The 23,876-nt window shown below is 43.3% G+C and overlaps 1 long non-coding RNA gene across 1 annotated transcript in view; it reads right to left on the bottom strand.

Annotated features, from left to right (window-relative positions):
* The window catches only part of LOC144690973 (uncharacterized), a 46,888-nt gene extending 26,426 nt beyond the window's left edge, over positions 1–20,462 (bottom strand). The window contains exon 1 of the long non-coding RNA XR_013579009.1: positions 20,368–20,462. This is a non-coding gene — a long non-coding RNA (uncharacterized LOC144690973). The remainder of the gene's footprint in view (positions 1–20,367) is intronic.
* Positions 20,463–23,876: the final 3,414 nt, after the last annotated feature.

Below are 23,876 nucleotides of genomic sequence, written 5' to 3'. Positions count from 1 at the left end.
TCTCATCCCCAACAAAACAATCCTGACATCTGAGAGTTTTGATGATGGAGCAATTCATAAATCCCTCTATTTATAGAAGGGTTGTAGAAATTAAGTTCATAAACATATTAACTGGTAACTCCTGTGGGTTTGGGTAGTCATGGTAACTGGCGTGCTATAGCTGCTAACCAGTAGTCTATTACTACATTTTTTAGTCAAATCAACTGTTGAAATATTCCTTTCATATACATCATCATTGAAGGCTAGAATGGACATGATGTGATTCCCATGGAAACCAGTGGTGACTTTATTCCTTTTAAAACTTATTGCTTCAGACAACAATGCAGCTTTCACACTCTCACAGGCAGTGGAGATGAGAACTGGAAATACAACAAAACCTCCCCAATAATTGAAAATGGATCGGATTCTGCTTTTAAGTTATTGGCCACGTGAAGAAGAATGGTATTAAATTTACCGTTAAGCCTCAAAACTAACTTAGTACAAATCTAATCAGCAATGGTTCCTTCATTTGGAATCTATCAATCAGAAGTTTAACATGCGGAATACCTTCAGGTTTATTTTCAAATTTATGATGCGTGGGAGCAAAATGATGTAAATTATAATATATAAAATGTTGTGTCAGGAATTTTAAGTGAAAAAAAAAATCAATATTATGGCTGCACAAATGTACAGACTATATTATTAGGCCAGGGATTTCCTTGAATTCAGTGCAGCAATTAACATCAGATTCAGCAGCGACTGGAAAAACAGTATCTGGAATTGGTAAGGTTGACAGTCAGGTTTTGTTTTCGATAATAAAACCATAAAAAGCCATTTGTTTTCTTTAGTTTTGTAAAGAAAACCCCAGCTCAGTCAGAACTCTAAAGCAAAACAATACTCAACTGGCTTTGATGGGAAGTAAGCCAAGATTACCAAAGATTTGCAAGCCTAAATGCTTTATTTGTGTTATACTCATTCAATTTTTCCTCCAGGTAGATTGTAAAACCTGGACAGCTATATGGGTCAATTCTGAAACTTCATTAAGCTCTAAAAAAGATTGTAAAATGATGATCTATTTCCTGATTACATAAAATGCTTTGCAGGATTCCCTAACTATCTGCAGCAAAAAACACCAAGTGGATGACTTGTTCCAGGCTGTTTAATCAAATTTGCTTCTTTTGCCGGTGACATAATGAAGTTTAAAATAAAGTACAATAGAGCTTGAGCACAAAACTGAAGGCTGACGCTCCAGTGCAGTACTGAGAGAGGACCGGACTGTCAGAAATGTTGTCTTTCAGATGAGATGTTAAACTGAGGTCCTGACTGCCTGCTCAGGTGGATGTAAAAAATTCCTTGGCACTAGTTTGAAGAAGAGTAGGGGAGTTATCTTTAGTATCCTGCCTGACCAGTGTCGCCACTCGATTAATGTCTCAATAATAGATTATCTGGCCATTATCACATTGCTGTTTGTGGGATCTTGTTGTGCACAAATTAGCTGTTGTGTTTCTTACAGTGGCTACATTTCGAAAGTACTTCATTGACTGTGAAGCACTTTGGGTCGTAGTGAAAAGCACTATATCAATGCAAGTCTTTCTTTCTTTAAATTGGATTTGACATAATTTAGCTCAGTTGAGTTTAACTCCCTGCTGGGCTAATTGTGGCAGTGCAAAACCTTTCAATGCTCCTCAAGGTTATGTTGATGAGAAGTAATTCGGGAGTATGAATTATTAAATTTTCACTGAAAATCCAATAAGTTACACTTTTGCTTTCTGAGCTTGATCATGTTGGTTGCCATAAGCACAGAAAGTCTTGAAGAAATTCTTCTAAACTATCAATAGACAAGTGATAGATTTTCCATAATCAGTCACACTGGCTCTGTATATCATAATTAAATCCTTATTTGCACTTTTACTTTGAGGAGATAGAATGACTTTTGTATTTTTTTCAATTTGGATTCCAGGATCTTCAGCCTGGCTTGTGTACTGTTAATTTTGTTTTCATCAGCCTAATGTAGAACTGACTATAGTGATTTGAGCCCAATCTAACTACCTGTCACCAATATTTGAAATATGTCAGAGACATATACAATTTGGAGTTGATCTCACACTTGTATCTCTGGCGAGCTGCTGACAGGACCTGTCCAAGTTGGAACCTAACTGCTGAGACAATCTGTTGGCAGTTTCTCCACATGTTAAAAGGTTTCTGCTTTGGAGATATTGCTCCATCACACCTTTGATTAAACCAACAATACATAACTTGTTTAGATAGGATGTTGTGTTCTGCACCATTGAATGAAATCTGCCAAGTGTGAGCCCAGATGATGTTCAGAGGGCTAGAGTTTCCATTATATTGCACAGCTTATCTCAACAAATGCTACTGCCTGTGCCCTTGCTCGCACCAAGTTCCGTTTACCTGTCACCCTTGTGCTCGCTGACTTGCATTGGGTCCCAGTTAAGCAACACCTCGAGCTTAAAATTCTCATCCTTGTTTCCAAATTCCTCTGTGCCCTCACCCCTTTCTACCTCTGTGTTCTCCACCAGCTGTACAACCCTCCGAGAAATGTGTGCTCTTCTAATTTTGGCCTCTTGGGCATCACTGACTGAATTGGCACCACTGTTGGTGACCATTCCTACAGCTCCTTAGGCCCTCAACTCTGGAATTTCCTCCCTAAATCACCCGGTCTCTGTACCTCTCTTTCCTCCTTTAAGATGTTCCTTACAGCCTATCTGCTTGACCAAGCTTGTGATCATCTCCCCTAATATTTTCTTACGGGTGAAATATGTCTATGTCATCAGGGCGAAATGAGCTCTTAGTAAATGGGCATTCAATTTTTCACCATGCCAATTTTTCATTGTTATACATTGCTACGATTTTTAATATCAAAGCAAGCAACAGTGAGATTCGGAAACAAGCCTCCGAGAAGAGTTTGAACTATCGCTCTTCATGGAAAGGAGATCGAGCGCGTTTCCAGCCCCTTGTATGCCTTGGTGTCAAACTTTGCTTTACAACACTCATGTAAAGTGCCTTCAGCCATTTTATTACATTAAAAGTGGCGTATAAATAAAAATTGCTGTTGTTGAAAGAATAGGCAGGCTCATCAGCTCTAAAACCTCTGCTGAGTGAACACATGGGATTCATCAATGAATGAAGTGTTTGTTCACCCCCGCATTCTGACTTATCTCATTCAACGATATTGGTGTGGGCTCTCCAAAACATGCAAGAGCTAATTTGTTTACATGACAGAAGTGATCCTTACCTTTCAAACACTGAAGTTTACAGGGTTTATATTTGTTCATTTTTATCTGATCCCATGCTTTGCGATAATTGCCGGGTAAAGCTAAATGGAATAATTGATTATAAACTGAGGGTTTTGATATGGAATGACCTTAAAGTGAAACCATTTCATTGCATTTTTAAGGATAATATTTAGCTTAAATTTTGAATTTTTAAAAAATAAATTGGATGATTGGTAGAAGGATCAGAGAGGACATGAGGAAAAACCTTTTCACCCAGAGGGTGGTGGGCATCTGGAATTCACAGTGGTTGAGGCTTAAACACTCAACTCATTTAAAAGGTGCCTGGATCTGCAACTGAAGTGCTGGAACCTGCAAGGCTATGGACCAGGGGCTGGAAAGTGGGATTAAAATGAGCAGCTGGTTTCCTTTTTCTCTTTTTGGCCAGCACAGACACGATGGGCTGAATGGCCTTTTTCTGCGCTGTAACTTTTCTATGATTTACGTTTTGGGTGATCAGGTTTGCTTTGTCCAGCGAACGCTAGCTGTGCCCTTGATATTAACACATTAGTTGGTGCTTGAAACAATATAGGCAGAGAGACCGATTAACTGAACAAACACTGGTAGTTTATTGGAATTAAGAACAGAGCACTAACACCACATATGCTTCTTCAATCACCTCCAGCTCTAGACTTGCAGTTACCCAAGAAGCCCGTGCTGTGTAGTGATTGGTCAATACAGTCACATGGTCAACTTACTACATTCCCTTAAAGGTACACAGCACTCCACTTTACCACATCCCTCCCCCTTTACTTGAAAGTACAATTGACAAGCTTCATAACATCCCAATTATTTACATGACTAACTATTTACAAGTCAAGCCTCTCAGGAGGCTTCCTCGGATGTGTCGAGCTCAATCATAGCTCAATGGCCTCAGCTAGTTTTTCCAAGACCCCCTTCTCAGGGGTCAACTGCCCACCAGGCTCTACGGTGGAAGTGGGCAGGTTTGTGTCTTCGACCCTCTCGGGTCCAACAGGCCCCACCGGTACTTCCAAATCGTGTGACGTTTCTTCCATGTGCGGTGCAGACTCAAACGCAAATGATGACGGCATTCCTTCTTGTGGGACTGTCTCTCTTCTCCAGAGATGGTCCACGTGTCATCTAATTATTCAGCTGTTTACCGACACACTATAGGAGAGAGGTCCTGTCATGACACTCACTTTGCCTAATAGCCAATTGGGCCCATCTCCAATGTTTTTCACAAGAACTGTGTCTCCCACCGTGAAATTTTTTTCACTGTTATGGCCATCACGGCTAGCCATCTGGGCCTCTCGGCTTCTCTCCAACGTACCCACTAAATTTGGCCTGATAAGAGTTAGAGAGGTGCAGAGATGTTTCTTCATTAATAATTCAGTGGTATTGGTGGTCGTGTGTGGCGTCATCCAGTATGCGAACAGGAAGCGTGACAATCTGATGCTGATGGAATCCCCGTCCAGCTTTTTCATCCTGGACTTAAAAGTTTGGACTGCCCACTCAGTCAAACCATTAGAGGTGGGGTGGTAAGGCGAGGTTCTGATATGAGTTATTCCGTTGAGGGTTGTAAACCTGTGGAACTCCCACTGGTAAATGCAATTCCATTATCTGACACGAGCATCTCTGGTAACCCATGCACTACAAAACTCTGTTGCAAACAGTCTATGGTGTCAGCAGACGTGGGTGACCGGACTTCGTAGACATCCATTGACTTGGAGTGGGCATCTATTAGTAAAAGGAACATCGTGCCCAAGAAGGGCTCCACGTAGTCAATGTGGAGGCACATTCATGACCACCCTGGCCATTCACAAGGGTTTAAATAAGCTAAGGGGGTAGTTTTTGCCTGCTGGCATTGAAGACAACTGTTGACTAGGGCTTCGATGTCCGCATCCATCCCTGGCCACCACAAGTACCTGTGCGCAAGCATCTTCATCCTACTAATGCCAGGGTGAGCACTATGTAATTCGGCCAGTAATGGCCTTCGCCCTCTCGGGGACACGGTTACCCTTGCTCCCAGAGCAATATGCCGTCCTGGCAGGTGAGCTCATATCTGCGATTGAAATAGGGCTTCATGTAATCAGACTTTGGCTCGCCTGACCATCCATTCAAGACCTGCTCCCGGACGTGGATCTCAGCTTGTCCACTCACGGATTTGTTTGGCCTGGACAGGACTCCTTTATTAAAGTGTCTGAACGTATGTTCTCCTATGACAGACATTGATGCCCCAGTATCGACCTCCAACTTGATGGGTTGTTCATTGGCTCTAATGACTACCTGGATTGGCTGAGTTCTACCCACTTTCAGGTTGTATAATGAATAGATATCAGATTCTGCTTCCTCTGGTTCTTAAACGAGACAGATTTTGCGAGTTGTACGTTTGTTTTTAAAATGCTGTCCCAGCCGATCTTGACAGTGCCGCACTATGTGACCATTGCTGTGGCAGAAAAAGCATTCGATATTTCTGAGCTGTCAATCGCCTGCAGGCTATCTGGATGCATTTCTCTCATTATTGTCGTGGGATTTCACTGTAGTACTGTTGTTCCTCAATGGTCTGTACATAGTGGGCACTCCCGGCCTTTCTGTGGAGTCTGATGTTTTCGCTTTTGTTACCGGCCCTTCCCACCCTACAAGATGATCGGCGCCATTTTGTGTATCTTTCATTGCCTCTGAGTCTCTAACAGCGCTCTCCATGGCTGTTGCCAATTTCCATGCCTTACTGAAGTCTAGATTACCTTCAGATAGCAATTGCTTTTGAATAGCATCGTCCCTGATTCTGCATGTCAGTCGGTCTCTCAATATGTCATTAATTGAATTGAAGTTCTGAACTCACAATATTCTGTCAATCCCTTTAAAGTTAATCCTTATACATAGCCAGTAATTGTCTCTCCTGGAAGCCTATTCCTCAAATTGAATTTAAAACACTGAATAGTGACTGAGGGCTTTGGCTTCAAGTGGTTTTTTACAATGTTTACTAACTTGCCGAAAGTCTCCGCATCGGGGGTGTTAGGTGATGTGCAGCTGTGGATCAGCCCATAGGTTTTGCTCCCACATGTGGACAAAAGAATCACCCTCTTCTTGTCCTCCCCCATGAGAATGCTAGGCGTTCGACGTAATGAGACCAGTCATCGGAAACGGGGTTGAATGTTCAAGATGCTCAAACCGCGGCATACCCGATGACTAAAGAGATTGCATTTCAAACAGCCTTCAAGGTAAGTAACGTAGCTGGCTTACTGCAGCTTTCTTGATTGCCGTCAATTGATGCGGTTTATCCTCTTCCCCAGTTTTATGTTTTTGGTTATCAGGTTTGCTTTGTCACGTGAACACTAGCTGCGCCCTTGATATTAACACATTAGTTGCTGCTTGAAAGAATATAGGAAGAGAGGCTGGTTAACTGAACAAATTCTGGTGGTTTATTGGAACTAAGAACAGAGCACTAACACCACATGTGCTTCTTCAATCACCTCCAGCTCTAGACTTACAGTTACCCAAGAAGCCTGCACTGTTTAGTGATTGGTCAATACAGTCACATGGTCAACTAACTACATTCTCTTAAGTGTACACTTTACCACTATGGTTCTATTGTTCTAATTGTAAGAATGTTTTATTTTGGACTCATTTTTCAGAATGAGTCGTTTGCAAAACTCCGTCACTTGGGAGATTTTCATGCCTTACGCAATGCCCCGACTACTGGAACTCTCTGTCAGTTTTCCGACTCCAAGGTGCTTGGTCAACCGGTTTTGGAGAATTTTGCAATAATGTGGTTGCTTTAAATTTGAATCTGAATCTAAAAAAGAATCGACAATATTTATAGAGCACCTTTAGCATAAGGAAACATCCCAAGGTGTTTTACAGGAATATTATAAAGCAATGTATGACACTGAGCCTCATGTTAAGTCAGATGACCAAAAGCTTGGTCAAGGAGGTCGGTTTTAAGAAGTGTCCTAAGGAGCAAAGCGAGGTAGAGAGGGGGAGAGGATCTCAAGGGCTTGGGGCTTAAGTAACTGAAGGCAATGGTGGAGCATGATGCTTGGGAATGCATAAGAGGCCAGAATTAGAGGAATACAGGTAGTATTAGCCCTGCATCCTCTCAGACACATCAATTTCCCCCGTGACACCTCAGTAGGTAATAAACTTACAGAATGGCATTTCAAAAGTATACACTTAGCATCAAATTTAAAAATAAAGTGGCTAAATTTTATGCCAAATAAAGTGCGAATGAGCTTGTAAGAAAGACAATAAAGAACCTTATTATTCAGTCACTCACATGCCTCGTTTCCATTAAAACCATTTCCTGCCCTTATGTCTTTGACACCACGTTACTCTGTTAAGACCTCTTACTCCATTGCACCAGTTAGAAATCCTATTCACTTATCCTTGATTCCAAGTGGCACTGATGTATTGGGTTCGTGAAATGATGACAGTGAATTGCATTACATTTGGTGTCTCCTTTCCCATAAAAGAAAAAAATACCCACAGCCTTTTTTGACTCGCTGACAGTGTAGTTATTTTCTGTTGCAAAGTTAGGCACCAAAAGCTGCAAAAGCTGTGTGACAGGTTTATCTTGGTTAGGGAGTTTGGTCATTTGTAATCAGTGAGAGAAGGAGGATTCAAAATGGCAAAACAGGGATTGTGGCTCAAAGAAGACATTAACTTGAAAGGAAAGACAGATTCTGGGCAAAAACAATCACAGTGTTTGCCTGCTAAATTTATCATTTGGCATTTGATGTTCATAACATTTCTTTCTCCTCTGAAATTAGAATGTTTGCAATTTCTGTTTCTGAAAATTATGTTGGTATTGTTATTGAGAGCTGGGAGCACCAGACAAATTCCAGGATTGAACATCAATTTCTTTCTAAATGCAATCAGGAACAGAGATAAACCAGTGCCTAGTGATTAGAAAAACGAGGACAGTATGTTCTGTTGTTTAGCCCACATCATCAGCAACAGGAATGAACCATTCTGCTGAAGTGTGTAATAATGGGAACAAAAACAAAAAGTGCTGGAAAAACTCAGCAGGCCTGATAGCATCTGTGGAGAGAAAGACAGAGTTAACGTTTTGAGTCCGTGTGACTCTTCTTGAGCAGCATTGCCAATGTGAGTGGTGAGGAGTTCAGGAGATAGTTTGCTGCTGGTTGCTTATTTGAACTTGACAGCTTCATCTCTGTTCTGAGCTTCATTCTTAGCATTTCCAGGCTTCATTTCAGGGCTCATTGGTGTCTCCAAGGCCCCTGAAGGATCTTGACTGTGTGGACCCTTCCAGGTATTAAACAGCCTTCCGTTACCCTGGTAATGGGGACTTTGGTCTCCGCTGGTGTCACCTCCTCTGAGGAGAAAGAGGGAGGCAGAAGGGAGAGGAGGCCACATGTCCCTGTGCAGCTTCCAGGGGAGCGACCTGTGGGAGCAGAGGCACAGGCACAAGGGGCGCAGGGCCAGCAGGATCCAAGGTGGAAGGGGCCACAGAAGACACCACTATCCTGCTGCCAGGGTTTACAGACGGCGAAGCAGCTACCTCAAAATGCAATGCTGAAGGAGGATCCACCTCTCCAGGGAGACCGTGACCTCCATTTGTCAGATGATTGGGTCTGATATCAGCTCCGACTGTATGGGTGGAAACCCCATGCCAGTGGCTCTGAAGGTCACAGTGGCCCTCAACTTCTATGCCTCTGGCTCTTTCCAGGAGTCAGTGGGGGATCTTTGTGGAGTGTCCCAATCAGCTGTGCACAGTTGCATCAAGCTGGTGACAGAAGCTCTGTTCAGGTGGGTAATGACATTTATTCATTCCTGTACGGACGAAGCCAGCTAGGCTAAGTGAGCCAGAGGCTTTGCAGCGATTGCCGGGTACCCCGGCATCCAGGGTGCAATCGACTGCACACGTGGCCAGCAAGGCACCAGCGGGTCAGCCGGGTGCCTTTGTCAGCAGGAAGGGATTCCACTCGATGAACGTCCAGATAGCGTGACCACAGGATGCAGCTTCCACAAATCTGTGCATGGTACTCTGGCAACTCCCATGACCTCACATCCTCAGACACTCTCAGGTGCCGAGGCTATTCAGTGCTCCAGCCCGACTGGATGAATGGCTGCTGGGTGACAAGGGCTATCCGTTGAAAAGGTGGCTTATGGCGCCTCTCGGCCTCCCAAGGAGAGAGGCAGAGCAGCGTTATAATACCAGTCATGTCTCCACAAGGGTGGCGATAGAGAGGACCATAGGTCTTCTGAAAAAGCGTTTCAATGCCTGGACCATTCAGGGGGAGCATTACAATACACCCCACAAGAGGGTGTCACTGATAGTGGTTGCACGGTGCGTTCTCCACAATTTGGCACTGGCAAGGGGGATCCCACTGGAAGAAGAGGATCGTGAGGCAGCTCCACAGGCCACGGAGGATGAATCCAGTAGTGAGTCAGAAGAGGAGCACGGTGAGGAGAATGCTGAGGGTATGGAGGCAGACCTCTGTATTCTTCAGGGAGGCAGGGACACCAGGGATGCCTTGATCCAACGCTGCTTCAGCTAGGCTGCCAAAGATCTTCTTCCACCTCATGCAAAGTTTGCCACCTCATTCCAGGATGTCTGAAATGACCCTTTCCTTTGAACTCCAAGTTCACTCAGTGCCTGTGCAATTAAGTTTAGAGCCACTCACATCCAGCGTTACATACTGGCATACCCTGTACCAAAAATAAACAATGGTGAAGGACACTCAGGCCATTAGGACAAAAACAAAATTTATCTCATTTTGACAATTCAAAAAAAAATAACATCACCTTCTCTGGTCTTAATTCCCAGACCAGAAAACATAAACAAAACATTACATAACAGAAGATCACATGACCAGTCCCTCTTGTGCTCATGGTGCCTTGAACTTATGTTTGCGAGTGTTACGTCTTGGTCCTTCCCCCCCTCACTGGCAGCAGCATTGGAGACAACCTGCTGACTCTGGTGTCTGATTGGCCTTGATGACCTTGGTGGTCGTCCTCTGGCCAGTGGAGCTTGTGCTGGCCCTGCTTGGGAGGGAGTGGCCAGTGCCACAGCTGGCATCTCCTAGTCGTCGCAGCCTTATCAGATGCGACGGTCACTGGTAGAGGGGTGGAGGAGCTGCTGCAGTCATCCAGAGCACCTGAAGAGGAGCCCGCAGAGACGACAAGCAGCTCGTGCGCCAATGTGAGGTGGCTCTGGACCTCCTTGCTTGACATTGATGGATGGGCACCTAGCTGGGTTACTGCTTGTTCACCCATCTCCCACAGTGGCACTGACCACCTGAGGTCATTGCCTGTGTGAGGGCTTGCAGGTCCGAGCACAGCCCCAGGAACCCTTGATTCAGTCCCTGGAGCTGCCTCTCCATGAGAGTAGCTCATGAGGGTTAACGTAGTGCTCATCTCTGCATAGACTTCTCCACAACGCAGACAAGGCACGCATACCCTCATGGATCTCCGCCAGGTCATCCCGCACAACCCGCTGAGCATCCAGCATCTGCAGCCTAATGGATGACTCCAGGGGTTCATCAGCTGTCTTTGACTCGGCATCGTCCTGGTCACCAGCGGTCCTCCGACTGCCGGCGCCCTGGCCACTCTCTGCCTCTGCCTGCACCTCAAGCAAGTGTGAAGTGCCCTCACCATTGTGCTCCGACATTCTAGCTGAGGCTCTAACGCCCGCCAAGGTGCTGGTATCTCCGCTGGTGCTTGGCTCAGAGAGCAGGTATGACGCAGGTGCATGTGAAGCCTGGTGGTCCTCTGGCGTTGGGGGCGGCTCTTCAGGGTCCTGCGATTGAATGAGTGCAGGTGAATCTAAGGGAGAACGACAACATGTCATTAGTTAAAGTCATCACACTGTCACTGTGGATGCCAGGCACCCTGGTGAGACAATGGAGATCTGAATCATGGTGCTATCATCTTTCGATGATCAATGGGAATCCAGTTTTGAGGCTCCCGCCAATGAAGAGACAACACAAGAATGTTTGCACCATCCAAAACTCTCACCTCTGTGCACTGCACTCTTATCTTCATCTGATACCTCAGCCTCTCCACGACCAGCTGACTGAGGTGCCTGGCGCCTCTCCAGCTCCAAGGCATCCTGCTCAAATCTGGATAGGATTAGGAGGTTTGGGGGGCCTCCGCCAGTCCGCGACCTTTCGCTGTTGTTATGGGTCATCTTCTCCTGAAAAGACAGAGGAGCATTGATTAGTCCACTCTCTACCTGCTGCGCCATTGCAGCCTGGCCCACCCCACCTGAGGAACACCTCACAGGGTTCAGTCGAGTTGTTGCCCTTGAGCTGCAAGGCACTCATTCCAAGCAGCCGGGGCTCACCCCCTTGGCCAGCTCCAGTATCATTGACAGTTGGCACTCAGACTCTAACAGCTCTGAGCTCCACAGGCGGACAACCAGACCTTAACAGTTCATCACACTAATCCATGCCAACAAGGTTCTGACCCCTGCCGAGCACAGCAGGTCGCTAAACCCTTTACGGCGCTGCACAACGCCGTAGCTGCTGACCTGTGCTGCCACCTCCTCCCAAGCTTTTTTTTGTTATGTGCGGTGGCCTCCTCCTTCCATCTCTGGGGACAAGGGTGTCCCTCTTGGCAGCCACCACCTCCAGGAGGACCGCAAGGCACTCGTCAGGAAACCGGGGGGGGGGGGCCGAGTGTCCACCCGACCTGCCCTCCCGCCTGGTGTCTCCAGCCACACTTGATGCCAGAACTTCAGGGTCCACAATCCAGAAGATGTGTTCTTCCCTGGCAGCCTTCAAGGAGCTGCTTGTGCCATTTTAAAACCGGCTGCTATTGGACCCGGAGTCCGAAAGGCCCCCTTCCTGACCATTGGGAGGATGTGTCAGCACCATGATGGCATGGATCAGTGTGTTGAAGTGTTAAGGGCTTAACTGGCCTGCCAGCATGAAATCGCGGTTAGGGGCTGATCCCGGGTGGTGTCCCATTTCCCGACAGGTCTCGGGCCTGCTGATCATGCCCGCCCACCAAGGGTGTAATTCAGGCCTAAGTGAACACTCCTATTTTAGAGGCTAGGGGATAGGTGCTAATGGAGAAATTAAACCTTCGTATAAGACAATGGCCCGTGCAGCAGTAAACTTCTTTGAGAAAAAAATAGAAGTTTTTAAGAAGTTTATCTTCATTGAGGACAAATAGTAAATGAACACGCCCATGCAAGTCTCAGGAACCTGCAACTTGTTTCAAAACTTTCTGTCTCAAATTTTTAACAAGTCAATGATAGGAGGAAGTAAAACTTGGTTCTAATGGCTATTTGTCCTATGGTTAAGATGCTGTGATTTGTTGATAATGAACGACTTCCAATATGATCTAAAAAATCTGATTTCTTTTTTGTGAAACACTGACAAAGTGACACTTGGGTTAAGACAGTGATTGTCACCTTAGAATCATTAACAAACTTGCTTTCCAAGACAGATTTTTCTGCTCGTAGTAACTGCACTGTGGCTGCATTGCTAGCACTCTTCCCTCTGTGCCACAGGATTGTGGGTTCATTTCTCACTTCAAGACTTAAGCCCAGCAATTTAGGCTGGTGCTCCAGTACTGAGGACATGTCGGAGGTGTTCCATTTTGGATGAGAAGCTAAGCTGTGTCGTAATATGCCTTTAAGGGATTGCAGCATGACATCACTAGAAAGGAAGTGTGTTGGGCATTCCAGTTTTAGTTTCACTTTTGTTTTCAGCAAAGCACACACACAGCTCTGCAGCTCAGGTGCATCCAAGCTTTATGCCTCCGTATAAATATTCCCATGAGCTTAGTCTCAATAAATGAAACCACGTGTTTGCACAATCCCTTATGAACAATTGGTGCCTTTATATCAGTATTAAAAAAAAACATGGTGTTCAGTGGTGGGAAAACAATGTGGCAGCATAATTCAGTACAGATACGACATGGTGAACAGTTTTGGATCATGTTACATGGCGTGAGATGACACTTGACATTTTTGTCAGACCATAGCAGAATTGCAGTGCCATAGAGTGTTGAAATTGCAATGTGTTGACTACACAGAAAATCTTTGAAGACACAGTGCAGAGATACTGCTCAAATAAAGAGCTGGTAAGCAGACAGATCCCTTGTGGTGAGTTGGACAGCATGCCGAGAGGACTAGCACCGGGTTAGCTCAGTTGGGAAAGGTGAGAGACCAGGATGTGTGCTGGATCGATACAAACGAGGAAGAGTCAAAAAACAAACAAACAAAAAACGTAAAAATCTGACCAAAGAAAGTTGCTCTTGGAAAAGCACGGGAAAGCAGCTACAGCAACACTCATCTCAGGTAATATAGGAGAAGGAAGGTCAAAGGGATATTGTCAAAATGTCCACAAAATTCCACAGTTTAAATTGGGATGCAGCTGACCTACTATCTGAATTCAAAATGTTTAAACAACCTACAGAGCTATGGGTTATTGATGCAGGTGTGTCTGAACCAGGCAAGCAAGCCATAAAAATTCACTTAGCAATTGGGAATGAAGGTCTACATAGGCTGAGCATGTCATGATTAACATAGATGAGCTAAAGGATCACCAAAAGATAGGGACTACATTGGAAGATCAGTTCAGAATCAGGTTAAACTTCCTCTAGAGTTGCTGTCACCTCGACAACAGTCTACAGAATCCATAGCCCACTGTTGTCAGCAGATGTAGAGAAAAGGGTACGTACTGTGATTTTTCAGACGCAGAGCTAGCAGACAGAATTGTTGAGTTGGAGATCGTGTCCACTGCCAAGAAAGCGTTCCAGAAAGATCTGCTAGACAAGCCCAAAATGTATAGCATTGACAAGCTACTCAAGGATGGACGTAAGTATGAAGTGATCCTTGCAGGTTGATAAAGCTTACAGGTCCTGAGCACAACCCCAATTGTTAATGCACTTACTAGAATACCTAAACTTAGCGAGACATGTGGAAGGTGTGGCTTTCTGCATACATAAATGAAATGCCTAGCTTTTCAGCAATTCTGTAATGCATGTGGCAGAAAGGGCCATTGACAGCAGCAGTGCACTAGGGCAAAGGCTGATGCAGCTACAAAGAGCCGTGCAATGATCCAAACAGACCGTACACAATGGGTAACTTCAAGTAAGAATGACCATCTGGCATCCCATCAGAAACATATACAAGAGGTGTTTGGCAAACCAGAAAATGACGATGATGCGCATGATGAGATGAGGAAGGTGAACAAAGGTTTCACATCATCAGTCTTGTGGAAACCGTCTCATAGACACTGTCACACCATCTGAAGTGTTTGCCAAGATTAAAATTATCTGCCATAAGAAAGTTGGCAACTGTTCATCATTGGTCAAGGTTGACACGGGGCAAGTACCAACATACTACTCCTGTGAACTCTAAAAGACGTATATCCACAGACATGGAAGGCCATGGCAAAACCTACTGCTATGAAACTTTCAGTGTGCAATGGTTCACTGATTCTATGTGCAGGATCCATAGCCCTGCTGTGCAAGTACAATCAATTCTCTTGGGTGCCATGGATGTACTACATTGTGGAGTCTAAAGGCCTTGCAATTGCAGCCTACTGGCATGCCATGACCTTGCACTGGTAATAATCCATGGAATTAGTCAGATACCACAAGAGGGATCAACCTCAGAAACTACTGCTACTACCTCAGTTCATGTCCTAACATTGAAATATCTAGAATGTTTCAACTCATTTCAAGGTAGCTGCAACATTACACTTGCAGCACAAATGCCAGTAACAACAAGAAGGAAAAACAAAAGATTCTAGACTACAGAAACTGTGGAAAATCATCATTGAAGGAAGGCCTGATTCAATTTAGCATGTCCATGAACACATGAGGCCATTTTGGCCTTATTGGGATAAGCTTGACAACTCCTAGGGAGTTGTTTTTAAAGGCAGACAGGTCATCATACTGAATCTTTGCAACTTGATATCCTTTAACAACTTCATCACTCACACATGGGCAAAGACTAGATGAGAAGACTCGCAAGAGAGACAGCCTATTGGATAGGTATGAATAATGACATTGAAGTCATCATCAAGAAGTGCAAGGCAAGTCAAGAACATTTGCCAAGTCAGCACAAAGCTTCAATGATTCCACATGAAGTTCCTCGCCATCCTTGGTCCAAAGTCGCATTTGACCTCTTTCATGTCCATGACACTGACTTCATTGTCATTGTCGACTACTTTACCAAGTACCCCATTATTTGACACTTGCATAATACGTCAAACATAACTGTTGTGCACACCCCAAGTGCGATTTTCAGTTTATTTGGTGTGCCTAGAGAGATCATTATGGATAACGGTCTGCAATTTAAGCCATTTCAGGATATGTGTGAGAAGTGGAATATCGATCACACTACTTCCTCTCCTCATTACCTTGGATCTAATGGCCTAGTGAACAAATAATTCACATGGTGAAATCCCTAATTCTCAAATGTACAGACCAAGCAAGATCTACGCATTTCAATGTTACATCTGAGAACAACGCCTTTAAGTGCAACTATTCCATCATCAGCAGAGCTCATTTTTGGCAGACCAGTGTGTACTAATTCACCTACTCTTACCCATTCCACTCTCTCGGAAACTAGAGTGCAATTTGTAAAACTGCAAGAGAAGATAACCAACATGCACAATAAAAACACGGGTACAGAATTGCCAAGTTTACAGATGGGGCAACAATTTTGCATCCAGGACCCTATAGAAGGTATGTGACAGCCAACCGAGGTGACAAAGATTTGTTCAGAACCAAGATCCTATGAAGTCATCGTACACAAAGATGCAATGGTGAGACGTAACTGAGGACAAATCAGATCCATTCCAGCTCCTCAATTGCTGCACAGTCCTTTTGTGTTGAGGACTAGATCCCAAATGCAACCAGGAACAACATCCAAGAATGACAATCCCACAATCACTGTGAGAAACTAAAGAAACCTCCAGACAAGGTTACCATTAAAAGATCAGGCTGTACCAGCAGATTACCTCTACCCTTCAGAGACTCATAGATTCATCTCTTTTATACACTTACGAAATGATAACCGAACACGAATATGTATTGCAAATAGTTATACTTCTTTGGAAATGGGGAATATACCTTTAACTAGAAAGGGGGAATGATGTAATATGTCTTCATGAGATTTCAGCATGACATCACTAGAAAGAAAGTGTATCATGCCATTTAGTTTTAGTTTTGCCTTTAATTTTAGCAGCGCGCATGCACAGACCTCTGCAGCTCTGATGTCTTCAAGCTTTATACCTCTGTATAAATGTTCCCATATGCCTCGTCTCAATAAATGTATCCACGATGTATTTGCATAATCCCTTATGAGCGATTGGTGCCTTTATAACATTATCAAAGCAGACAAACTGAGACCCTGTCTGCTCTCGGGACATAAAATATCCCATGACACTATTTTGAAGAAGAGCCGGAGAGTTATGTGCGGTGTTCTGCCAATGTTTAACCCTCAATCAACATCACAAAAACATTCTTTATCAGGTTCCATTGGTGGGAGCTTACTGAGTGCAAATTGGCTGCTGCATTTCTAAATTACAAGTGGTTACACTTCAAAAATACTTAATTGACTGTAAAGTGCTTTGGAATGTCCTGAGGTCATGAAAGGCACAATATAAATGCACAACTTCCTCGTTTTAGTATTTTTCTCTCCCTGCTCACCTCTTTACTTCCCCCTCCAACTCCACCCCAAGATCTAATGCTCCTAATGCACTGCTATAGTCTGCAACAGACCGTATTATCTGCTGTATACCGTTACTAATGTAAACCTTATGTTTCGGCCTGAGAGATTACCTGCAGTCATTTCCTCAGAATAAACTATGGCCTTGTCATATCGATTGACATGCTGCAGAAATGCTACTGTTGACCTTGCAACATAAAATTCACAAGGTAAAAAGTTCAATGTGGTGTAAATCTTGCCTGTTACCTGTTGCTTGTGCTGTTTTTGTCAATCTCAGAAAGTGGAAGTTTATTCTGTTGCCTTCTGTTTTATTTTCACATATTGTTCTGATCTGGTCAGCCATTACTTCACTTGAGTTTCCCAGAGCTAAATGTACTTAATTTCCCAAGGCCCCACTCGAGCTCCGACAATGATACCTTATAGTGCTGCAAAACACTCAACAGCAACTGAACAGGAGAAGTATTCACTGCAGTGGATCAAAAGCCCTGAATAAGCAGAAGCTCATAATCACGTAGTACTTTGAGTGCTGTGTCTGTTAGAAACCAACAAGAAAAGAATGTTTAACCATCTAAAATGTAGGATTAAAAATGGGCGAAGTACATACTTTTAACAGAAAGGCATGGCTTTTTACAAAGCTGCATTTGCAGATGACACTTTAAGTTTATTACAGTAGAAAGAAAGGCCAGCGTGCTGTTTTCTTTCACTTTTGGTATTTTTGCCCACTCTTTCTGCTGTGAGAGCTGCATTTGGCCTCGATCCTTTTAATCCATGCTCAACAAGTTGGAGTTCGGCAGTTTTCATTGAAGCTGAGGCAAAGTATGTGAACATTAGTGGCTAAAGGGCCACACTGACCTTCTGTCTGTAAAGAGTAAGTAGTTTGATATGGGAAGCCGTATGTTGCTGTTCATGTTACCTTAAGTTTGGAGTCATAATGCCAGTGTACTTAATTTGAATGGAAAAGGGCTACAATTAGTATTAGGTCCTTGATGGGCCTCACCACAACTAATTTTTACTGTCCACTTGTTGACATATAGACAGCAACTCACCCCCTCCCCCTCGGCCCCAGAACAGAAAGTAACAATAATACACCCTTCACCTGCCCCTCAAAAGCAGTTGCTTATGGTACAGCCATTGGTGGAAAAAAGTAAATAAAGAAATCCTTTAGAAAGTCGAATTGTACAAATACAAGCAGCAAATCCTTCTGTTCAGGGCTGTGACCTTGTTCCCATAAGATACATCATATTAACTGAATATTCACCTTGCTTTAATCCTCAGAACTTCTCTATACAAGGCATATTTTTGACTTAGATCAAGGTTGTGCTCAGAATTCTTGGCATTGACGTCTGAAGCATCCAAAAGAACATTCCACTTAAATTTCTGAAAACAATTAGACAAATTATTAGGAATACTTGGCATTTTCAATAATGATAAATCTACCAGCATAACACTTTTGAATTGTAATATATAGCAAGACAATCCAGTTGTTGAATATGTTTGTACAACCTGCCGTGTTAATGATAACAACTGAAATGTTTGCTATAGGCTTTACGGCTGTAGATTCAACAACTTCCATGGGCACAGGGGTTATTAATTCTCTGCCTCTTGGTTTCCATTCGACTGTCTCCTGGAAATTATTATCTATGAATTAGATTCTACATATATTTACAAGTATCGCATGCTTTCTGTGGTTCTGTTGGCTCACCTCAGAGGTAGAAAGTTATAGGTTCAAGCCACACTCCAGAAATTGAGTATATTAGCTAGGCTGTGGCTTCAGCGCAGTACTTAGCGAATACTGCATGGTCAGAGATATCCTGTTCAAGGTGAGAGGTTAAATTGTGGACCTGCCTTGTTTATCAGATGGGCAGATAGGCATGGAGGATCCCACTATTATTCAAAGAATAGTGCTGAGTACTCATGCATTTTGACCATCATTCTTCTGTTGACCAACACTTTCAAACAAATTTTCTTATCTGAGAATAGTACGAAATAGTGGAAAGATTCACAGGCTGGTTCCATAGCTGTGACCAATTTTATACTAGCTGATAGTCCTATATGGCAGGAAAGTTTTGTGGGGATGAGGCAGGTGAGTGGGGCACCCATTTTCACTAGACCCAAGTCTCCTTCTGAATGCCATCCCAGGATTAAGAGCCGGTCTCTACTTGCCTCCACTGATTGGTGGATAGTTTGAACCCTGCACCTCTTGCTTCAAGATGGGAATGTTACTGCTAAAGCAAAGGCCCTTTCCTCCCAAACTGGTCATTAATCTCACTTGTTTTTTTTTTGGATCTTACAGTGTGCAAAGTGGCTGACAACTTTGTTTATATGACATCAATGATAAGGTACATTACAAATCCATGTGCTTTGTATACTGGATTTTAAGCTTTACATTCCACCACTTTGTTAAGTAATTGCCAATGTAAATACATCTGCTAAAATGATCAATGGGTTCTTAACTCTTAATCCTCACCAGATCTGGATCAGCAAGGCATAGGAAAGATTTTCAAACCTGATGCAATGAGAATGCTGCCATTCTGTGTGCCTGTTACTTGTTGAATCGCTCTCAGGTCAAGGACAGGGTGATACAATGCCCTCTGTGATCTTGTCCTCGGCTCAGCATGGTCAAAGTAAATCAAAATACATGTTCCTGAATGACAACATGTAGATAGTGACCAAACTATTTACACAATATATTGTCGAGGCACCTTTTGAACTCCACCTGTGTCTGGTGCGCTTTAGAAGATCATGGGCACTTGTTTTTGGCAAATTATCTTTAAAAAGTTAAATTACATAAAGTATGTAAACATTATATTTCACTTCATACTCATACATGGGTGCCGAATAAAAAGCAGACTGATACTCTGAACGTTGATGACAGATACATATATACTCACCTTATACATATAAACAGTGTAATTAAAACAATATATACAATTTTTATTGCAACTATTCTTTGGATGCATAAAGTTTACATAAGCTCATTGTACACAGTAGATAAGGTACATTTAGTAGTGAGTGAGCTTTACTGAGTGACTTGGGTTATGGATTGCCCTGGAGACTCTGACAGTTGTGGCATCAGCCTTGGTGTGTGTCTGACTGTTATGCACACTCTGCTGACTTTGGCTGTATCTTTGGGAGTTACTCTGTTTGGATACAGCGGTCTGTACTTCACATTCTTGGGGTCTGTGGTCTGTGGCATTGTTGATGTGGTAATCAGACAGTGGCACTCAAACAGAAAATGTGAATGGGTTTCAAAGAATTTCTCCTGATCCAGCTATGGGCAGCCTGTGGATTTTTTCCAGAAAGGATTATTTTCCAGAGTTTTTTTTTAATTAATTCACGGAATCTGGGCAACGCCTGCATTTATTGCCCATCCTAATTGCCCTTGAGAAAGTGGTGGGTGAGCTGCCTTCTTGAACCGCTGTGGTCCATGTGGTGTAGGTGCACCCACAGTGCTGTTAGGTGTGTCTCCACATTAACCTGATAGGTGAATCTTCTTGCTGGCACTTCCAATGGGATGCACCGAAAAGCTAGGATCTTGCGCAGATTGGAATCCATTGGGTTATATTAGAGGGAGGCAACTCACAAATTGTAATAAAGTTTGCTGTGCAAGTTAAAGAAAAACAATTTCAGTTGCACATTATTTAAGTAAAATTACTCAAAGCTTAAATAGTACATGATAACTACATAATACAACAAGTTGCCCTTCCTGTATGAAGAGCAACCAGTTTATTATTAGTGTGCTGCACTTGGACTGTGTTGGCCTAATATTGGTGTCAATGAGTTACAGCATCAAGGAGAAAAGACAAACAAAAGATAAATGGCAGGCAGTGATTAATCTGAAAAGAAAGCTACTTTGTGCACATCTGTTATAACTCAAATTTGGTTTATTTCCCAATAAACCTGCTTATTTGTTAAACTTTTTAAAATTGTTCCATATAGTCATTTTTTAGTCCATGAATATTCCTTAATTGTCACAGAAGCTTCTTTTTAATAACCCTGAACAAAGTTAACCCTGCAAGGGGGGGTGGCGAATAATTTTTATTTTGCAAATTGCACAAATTTAACTGATTCCACTTGTAGGTGATTTACAAGTTTGTAACAGGATGCTTCAGTGGGCCTTCAGACCTTATACCCTGGAGTTTCCAATACGTCAATTGCTAGTTTTTAATTTGCAAGCAAAAAAAGGAGGTTCCAATTTCAGAAGAAACTGACTAGTGTTCAGAATGAATATAAGTTTTTGTCACTGATGGCACTGTAAAGTAGTTTAAGTGACTCCGTGGGCCTTTGAATTTAGGATTTTATTAGGTAACCCTGGATTAAAGGTAACAACATCTGTAGTGATTAGGCTAAGGGTATTTAAGCTTCCAAGTACTTTTTTAGGAGAAACTGGGATTTTTAGGCAATCTGATACAATTGGACCTGCCTTGTGTCCCTTCTTTTATCCTGTTGCTTATCTTCAAAATAACACTAAAGGAGAGGGATCCGTGCTGGAATGCCAAGTTATAATACCAGCAACTGAGGCACAACTTCTGAGCTAAGCCTGCAAAAATAAACCTGAAACTAGAAAAAGTGAAAGATCAGAAATACAAAAAAATCTGCACTTTCAGATATTCTTTAAAAAAAACAAGAACTTTGGGTGGATTTCAAAATCGCTGAAGGCAGGGCTGGTTTATTTTCAGGGTTCGGTCTCATTGGCATTCAGCTGGTGGGATGCGGGCAGAAGAGGACTGTGCCCTTGGCACCTGTTTGGCTTTGATGCCGCCAATGATTGTGACCAGAAAATTAAACCAATAAATTCTGGGATCTCTTAACACCATTTTGCTGGGAGACTAAGTTGTATAACTTTTGCTGTCATGATGGCATTAAGGAAATGAGGAGTAATGATCGCAAATTACTGTGTTATTTATACTTTTTGTAAGCAGGTAACAGATGGGTTTAAGCTCCTGTCATTTGATTCTCTGCAGTGACAATTTCCAGCTCAGTTTAACAACTAGGTATCCACCACATCAAGGCCCAATAACTCTATACGAATGATTCATTTTAGCAGATTTTCTTTATCCAGATATCAGCCATGCAGTTTCGCAGGTTGTGAATCATTCTTGGACTCACCAAACTACAATTATAGAGAACTACATTTGAAGCTTTGCAAGTCGAATCCTAAACCAACAAAGGAACTGGCACTTGGTACCAACACGAATTCTCGAGCAAGTGGAGCTGAGCGAACAAATGAAACAGATACTGCTGGTATGCGCTGCGCTAGTGCTGTCTGAGAAATGTCACTATACTCTCTGCGTTACACTTACTTTGACATTTAGGTTATTGAAATGACCACAGCTGATTAAGCAAGTGCAAAATGTTTCACACAATTTCCCGATAATGCTTCTGACATCTCCTAATCCAATTTACAATTAGAAATGAACTTAGAGCTTCTAGGAAATCTACGCACAGGCAGGTGCAAATGACATTGGAGGCTTTTTGAACACCCCTAATTATCCTTTTAAGGAGTTAAAGCAGACTGTAGGACGTGTCTCGCCAACATGCATTAACTTGCAGCCTTGAGTTACTGAGCTGGGTTGGAGCTCGCTTCACGATGAACATTTTGACAGTATGATAAACCTGTCGACAGCTCATCAAACACCTCGACAGGATGGGACTTTGTGTTCCTTGGTAACCAGTTCTTACGTAACAAGTTGCTTTATTTGATTCACAATGGGTGACTGTTTGAAACAGAGATAGAAGTGAACAGTTCTGATTGCCTGAGGCTCCTTGAGATGACACTAGACCGCGCTGTCCAGTTTCTCATGTTTTATTACCTATAGGATCTGATAATAACATCGTCAGTTATAAATCTGTAGGAAATTGTTGCTCAGGGTTTTAATCATCAGAAAAGGATGTCATACTTGGTTTACCTAACCTTTTTTTAACAAAAGACCACAACTGAGCAGAAAATAAATTAGAATCTTGCTACTTCTGACCAATTAAACAAACAGTAGGCGTTTGCCTCAAAAAGCTGAAACATTTTCCCTGTGTAAAGTCCACACCATCCAACACAACTATTTAGCATATTCGACCTCTTACTTTTACCTACTATTTTTCTCTCCCTCATCTGTTTTGACGAATCCTATGAAGTGCTTGTCCTGCATTCATTTTACAACTCTGACACAAGGGGCAGGATTTTGAGGTCGTTGGGCAGGTGGGCCCAGGAGCAGCTGGGAAAGAGCCCACTGCCCATGATCGGCTCCCAACCACGATTTCACGCTGGCTGGCCAATTAACCGGCACCCAGTGTGAAACGCGCACTGAAAGGCTCAGCGCTGCTGGGGTGGGGTGGGGGGGGGGGTGGGGGGGTGGGAGGAGAGCAAGCTCCCCCTGTGCAGGAACGAGGTAGCATGCAATGAAAGCTCCCCGAAGACAGAGAGCTGCCTCAGGGAGCTGAAGGATTTTAAACCCTTAAATAATGATTTTAAAATCCTGAAAAAAATTTCCACACTTAAGAACCACTGACCTCAACAGGTTGATGATAAAAATTCTGCCCAAACATTTTGACCTTTCTTAAAATTATTATTGGAAACCTCATCCCACCCTTGGCTGAGGCTTCCGCAAAAATCCACAGGCCACCTGGCCAATTTGTCTCCCCGCCACTCGTAAGGTGCCCCAGGCAGCGGCAAATAGCGGTTAATTAATTGATTAATGGTGTTATTAGGCCTCTTAATTGTTGGTGGGTGCACTGCTGACTCTCGCATGCGTCCACTGACCAAAATATCGCGCAATGATGCCAGGACGCTCACCTGACGTCATTGCGCGATATTTTACGCCTGATCGAGCCTGGTACGTGCCCGCCCGCGGGGCGTAAAACTTTGCCCAAGGTGTCTATCTGAAACACTCAACTTGGGGCCTTTTCTCAGGTGCTGACTTGCTGTGCATTCCTGGGATTTTGAATATTTAACCCACATTTGTAGATTTTTCTCTTTTTAACCTTGCTTATTT

The sequence above is a fragment of the Cetorhinus maximus genome, chromosome 2 (genome assembly GCF_964194155.1).
Source record: "Cetorhinus maximus chromosome 2, sCetMax3.hap1.1, whole genome shotgun sequence".
Classification (NCBI taxonomy): Eukaryota; Metazoa; Chordata; class Chondrichthyes; order Lamniformes; family Cetorhinidae; genus Cetorhinus; species Cetorhinus maximus.
The sequence above is the reverse complement of the archived record's forward strand: the minus strand, read 5'-3'. Positions and strand labels throughout refer to the sequence as shown.